The following is a 6,674-nucleotide window of genomic DNA, read 5'->3' on the forward strand; positions in this document are numbered from 1 at the left end:
CACGGCACCGCACCGCCGGCCGCTGCTCCACACCACTTGACCAACCACGTGACAGCGTGGTGGTGCAGCCACAGGGTGGCGGCATCGCTACGCTGAAGGCACGAAATGCTACCGTAATGCAGCTATCGCTACAAAAAGAAAGGCGCCGGGGTATCATTCCACGGGATTCCTGCCGACCTAGAATTGCGCCAACGATGGCTAAAAGTTGCAGTGGCTAGAGACCGATTTCCTTGAATACATCAAAAGGCTGAGAAAGGACAGCCACCCTAACAATTTCTTTACCATGCAGAGCACTGGTCTTGACAACAACATCGAATGAAGCATGCATTCGCTTCCTTCTGAAGGAAAAGGAGTTCATATTTGTTTTGACTCGAAAATTTTCGAGTTATCTAGTTAAGGCACTGTTCGGATTCCTTGGAACGACTGTAGGTAACAATGATGCTATGAATGTGAAGAGTGTAGTTTGCGGATTTGAGAAGATGTGTAAGACTAGTATTGTGTCTGCATCAGTTCGAAGCAATATCAACAGCTCAGGCTCATTCTGTTCTGCTACAGAGGTTTCGAATGGAGACACTCAGAAACGCAGCTGTACAAGCAAAGGTTTTTTCCTATCCGCAGCGAAGAACAGATTGCGAGATCTTTGCTCTACACCATGGCTCCCCAACGCAGAAGTGGTTAGTATTGCCCTTATTGGTAGATAACTGGCCAGGGTATTGCCAGAGAGGCTTAGATGCGAGAGCTGCATTCAACTAGTGGAAGAACCAAAGAGCAATGCCCCTGTTGATGGTCTGATTGCACACCAGGATCGTGCATGGTGGACTAAAGTATCCAACCAAATAATTATTGTTTGTCTTTATATGTCTGAAGCGGTTTGTGGACATAATGCTGTTTAGGAGGACTTTCATTTCAAAATAGCTAGAAACAAGTGTTGAATGTGCTGTTGGCGTGCTTGTGGACATGCCCGTTTTGGTGCGCAAGAAAGAAGAGCCAGGCCACAGGATGATGTTCCTTGAACTCTTTAGAGACAAACTCATAAAAACGCTGCTGACTAACCGCTTTTAATATCACAGACAAGAATTCAGTCGCCAACACAAAGAAGCCATTGTCACACAGCTGCTAAAATTTGAGCATGCCATGTGAACGGTTGCAGCAAGGCATGTTGAGATAAGTGCTGCAAATAAATGTTCGATTGTCAAATGTCTTATGTGGTTGAGTGTAAAAAAATTTGGGCCGTTGGAAAGAATCGAAAGCTTGTTAAAAAGCAGGGTTAATTACAAAATTGAGGAAAATCACAGTTTTGGCTATTGCTACATTTTGCGTTTGCGCGGAGCTCCGTGAGCGACAGCTGAAGTGTTTGACTAGTGGGAAGTCGAAATTAAAACCGCACCTGAACGAACAAACGAAACAGCTTGCGACTAACGCGCCAGCTTTGTCACGCAATCATATCGCCTGTATCACTTTATATATTCTCCATAAAAGCACTTGAGCAGCGCTTCGTTAGCGTACTCGACGAACAGAATTAAATATAGTGCGATATACAATTCTACAACCAATATGAGCAGCGCAAGTCGGGCGCGGCGCGTATGTTCCAGCAGCGCTCTGAACGACGGCTGGATGGATGGAAGGTAGCAGCGTCGCCTTTGAAACGGGGTGATGGCAGTTGCCACCGTGCTCAGCTTTTTCCCCTTTATTTTTGTTTAACTGTACTGTGTGTTGTTAATAAATTTCGCCATTTGCTTTAAACTAAGTCTTCCTACAAGTTAACCTCATGTCACCTCTCTGCTTTTGAGCCACCAATCTTCTAATCGCTTTTTGCTAATTTCCACCGCAGATTTATTCACATGACTACTGTTATCTCTAAACCCTGGGGCCTCAAAAAGAGTCATTGTGCTTGCATCGACATCTGGATGAAGACCATCACATTTCAGTATGAGGTGTACTATTGTTACTAGATTTACCACACCAGCACATGTATCATCTTATTCGTTAAATTTCTTCTTGTTGCTGCGAGTTCTAAGACACAAAAGCCTAGCTTCAAAGAGGAGGACACTGCCTGTTGAGTTATCATAAAACGTTTCTTTCCTGATCTGCCTTTTCCGGTATCACTATAGTTCTACACTATGCTTCTTTCCCATTGAATATATACAATTTTTACCTTCCCCATTTTTAACCTGTCGTTTAATGCTCTTTCTTTCTCCTTCCTCGTGTCTAGCAAACTTACTGGTTCGCTTTCTAGTTCTTTGCCACCACTGTGAGTCAACGCTCTTTCTGTGTAAGTACTATATTGCCTTATCTGCCCACCTGTTATCATCCAATTTCCTCAAGGCATTCTTCGTATAGTATTTTACTCTGAGCTTCCCGCGGTTCGAATGATGCCCAGCCCATATTCCCTTGTACTGCCTCGTTTCTAATTTACTCGATGGCACCTAGTGGTATTCTTCCAACAGGTCTCTTATTTACTTCTAATCTCGATTGAACTTCTGCCCTTATGCGCAGAACCGCATTCCCGAAAGTAAGCCCCAGCACCATCATTCGTTTCCCAATACCTTTCAGTACTTTATACTTGTTGTACCACTACAATGCCCTATGTTTCATTATCCCGGCATCTCTTCGCCCTTTTGCTATGAGAGACTAGACTTGCTTTTTCGTGTACATCAGTCCTTCGTTTATCCATCCCCCGAGATATTTGTATTCGGCAACTCGGGGTATTTCATGGCCTTGTATTGTAAGCTTCTAATCAGTTGTATAGTTGAAAATTTTAACACCTGACTTAGTTGCGCTGAAACTGACACCTAGACTGTCTCCTTCGTCTCCACAGCAATTAACCAATGTTTGCAAATCTTCCTGGCTATCTGCTAACAGTACAACCTCGTTTGCATACTTTAAACGCGGTAGTACATGCTCAACAACCCTTCGCCTAATCTGTACGACAGATTATAACCTAGATGGACGAAGAAGAAGTGGAGGAAGGAGAAGGTCCCTTGTTTGCAGCTCTTACACTTTACTGCAGTTTTTTGTTTTTGTGCGCGAACCGTGTTCTCGTCATCCTTCGGGATGGCGGGTGCACATCCTCTGCGTCCTCCCGTCGTTGCCGTTGAAAAGACTGCGGCTGTACTAGTTGGCAACTCCAGTTCCGCGAACGTCGCTGATGTGGAGCTTCCATATTCGTCTGATGATTCCATGGTGACAGAGATGGAATCTGACAGCAGCAGCTTCGCGCTTTATTGAGTCGCGTCGCCTGAAAAAGAAGTTGCGTCGGACATCAACAAAGGGTGAGTTGCCTACGAGGACTGTTGACAAGCCAGGATTTTTCTCATTGGCCTTCGTTCCTACAACGCAGAGGGCTAATCTGAACGTCATTAACAGTCAACGGCTAACCCAGGTTTTCGACCGGGTGGTTCCGGAACAAGTCTGTGAAGTCAGAATTAATGCATGGAAGAATATCCTGACAGTAGATGTTAAATCTCAGGCATCAGTAGACAAGCTGAAAGAAACTAGTGTCCTCGATGGCATGACGGTCCGCTCCTACGTTGCTCACGGGAAGCGGACTACCACTGGAGTCATCACTGATGTTGACCCGGAGATAGATGACAAGGACCTCCGGACGCTGATTAAATCTACGGCCCGGATAGTTGACATTCATCGTTTCGGCCGCTCTAAGTGTGTCAAGATAGATTTTGAAACTGACGCTCTCCCATCCCACGTCAAGGTGGGCTATGTGAGGCATTTTGTCCGCCTGTATGTTTCAAGGCCTGTTCAGTGCCGCAAGTGCAACAAGATAGGTCATGTGAGTGCTGTTTGCAAAAATGAGGTATCCTGCCGTCGATGCGGCGGGATGCACCAGCATGACACCTGCACGACGGAGACTATTATGTGCACCAAATGCTCGGGTGCCCAAGGAGCCACAGCTAAGGACTGCCCTAAGATGAAAAATGAAAGGCTAATCCTGAAAAAGATGATGAACGACAATGCGACCCACCAATAAGCGGCTGCGCGTATTCGTCGCCGGAAAAACCGTTTCGGCGACGGCGTCGTCCGGATTCACACAATACTAGTCCAGCTGCACCAAAGTCTCAGGAAGTATCAGCTCAGCCGACACAGCAGCATGAGCCTAAAAGCGATAACAAGTCTTCTGTGGCAGTGTCGCATGTTACAACAGTGGCTCAGTCTGATGCGTTTGTGTTGACTTCCTCTTATGCTGAATGGCCTGCTCTGACATCCAAGGACATCCCCACGGCAAGACCAAGACTGTTTGCCATTCCAGCTGATACTGCAGGCAAGCCTGAAGGTCAGGATGTGAGCATTATGTTAAAAACGCTTTTGTGTTCATTGTGCGTGCTGCTTTCAGACATTAACACGCCAACAGCAAATATTTTTGTGCAGTTTTTGGATGCACTTGAGCCGCTCTTGGCTACATTGCAGTAATTCAATATGACACAACCAAAACCCACCTCCTCTGTGACATTACATGTGCGCCGCAGTGTAGTGGTGCAATGGAATGCCCGAGGCCTACGCGGTCGTCTGAGTGACTTCCGCCAACGGGTCCACAAGTACCGCTTCCCTGTGCTTGTCATATGTGAGGTCAACATGCCGTCTCCTTTCCGCCTTTCTGGCTACGTGCTGCTGTGGACTCGCGAAGAAGACGAAACGAGCAAAGTGTTATTTTCAATACGCCAAGACATTGCGCACGTCCGCCAAGTCCTACAGCCACACAACACAAACCATTACATCTGTTTGACAGTCACGCTAAAAGGACGAGTAACATTCGATAATCGGTGACTATATTCCACCTAGAGATGTAAATGATACTTCGTACCCATATTCAGCTCACCCGAGTTTCACAGCTTCCCATATAATAGTGGGCGATATTAATGCTCATCACCCTCAGTGGGGCAGTTGTGTTATGAATAACTGAAACCGGAACCTCTTTGACTTTATGCACTCCCAGAATTTCGTCAATATACACGGTGATTCACCAACGTTTCTGCGTGGCACGTCGTACAGCAGCTGTTTGGATCTGGCGTTTGTTTCAGCAAGTCTCCAGTCTTACGTCAGCTGGTGCAGTGACGTGGAAAAACATGGGAGTGACCACATTCCAACGTATGTATGCGTCAAGTGGTACGCACCTACTACTTCGTCTCGCGTGCGATATACAGACTGGCCTGCCTTTACGTTCATGGAGACTTCCTGTGCGGACCTCACAACACTGTCCAAAATAGAAGGCTTGATTACGTCCTCTCTCGATGAGACCACGCGGTATATATGTGCCCCTACGTTAGGATCTACTATTGACGTGGAACTCGAAAGACTACGCGCAGTACTACGGCACGCCGAAAGGAAAAACAGAAGAACTAAATCCACGTATGATCTCGCCCTTTGTCGCCGAGCTCAACGACAAATAAAGCGCCACATCGCGAGATTAGGAAGACAACGTTGGAGGCAGTTCTGTTCATCGCTGGACCCTCGCAAACTGCTGTCGCGTATTCGGCATGTAGCCAGGAGCTTGCGTTCACCCCCACAGGAACGGTATCCTTTTCGTTCTATGTCCATTTACCAAAGCCGTGATAATGTAGAGGTAGGAGAAACATTCTGAAAACTTGTTGTGGGCACAACTCCGGTAGGATCAAACAGTTTGGAGGATTTTGTGCCACTTTCACTAGACGACCACTACGGCATGCTATTCACGATGCCTGAACTAGAAGCTGCTCTTTCCTCTTGTAGGCGTACATCTACACCTAGTCCTGACGCGATTTCGTACGCGTCTCTCTCTCTCCTTGGCATGGAAGGCCGAACTGCGCTGCTCAATTACTACAATGATACATGGGCTTTCGGAATCGTTCCAGAACCCTGGAAGATCAGCCGCCTGGTTGCTCTTTTGAAGCCTGGAAAGCCTCCTTATGAGCTTACGTCATACCGGCCAGTTGCACTAGCAAGCTTCGTCGGTAAGGCTATGTAGCGAATGGTGCTGGCGCGGCTCGAATGGTTTTTAGAGCAGAATGGTCTCTATCCGGATATGATGACCGGGTTCCGGCGGGCATGTTCTTCGATTGACAGCGTAATCGACCTCATATCGACAGTGGAACAGGAAAAACATAGTCGCCGACTCGTCGCTGCTGCCTTCTTGGACATCAAAGGGGCCTACGATAATGTACTTCATGACGCCATCCTTAATGCCCTTGACGACATAGGCGTTTGAGGCCAGATGTACTCGTGGATTCTGAGCTACCTCAACGGCCGGTCTGTTTACATGTCTACGCCCGATGGAGAGAATACCCGTCATAAGGTTTGCCGTGGAGTTCCTCAGGGAGGAGTTCTGAGCCCAACCGTATCTAATGTGGCATTGATTGGACTTGTGAGCGAACTTCGCACTCACATTTACATCAGTGCCTATGCTGATGATATCTGCATCTGGGCTTCGGGTTCGACACGTCCGCAAATGCGCGCGAGATTATAACGTGCCATGTCATCTACTTTAAGGTGCCTACGACGTCAGGGTTTGCACTTAGCAGATGAAAAATATGCTGTGGTCGCATTCACGCGCAAGTCTGTCTGCCGCTACCCGGTAACACTTCAAGGGGTTGCAATACCATATGTCTCCCACCACAGATGTTTGGGCATTATTATTGACCGCGATCTGTCATTTTCGAGGCATATAAATATGCTAAAGAAGACTA

The sequence above is a fragment of the Amblyomma americanum genome, chromosome 10 (assembly GCF_052857255.1).
Source record: "Amblyomma americanum isolate KBUSLIRL-KWMA chromosome 10, ASM5285725v1, whole genome shotgun sequence".
In the NCBI taxonomy this organism is placed as follows: Eukaryota; Metazoa; Arthropoda; class Arachnida; order Ixodida; family Ixodidae; genus Amblyomma; species Amblyomma americanum.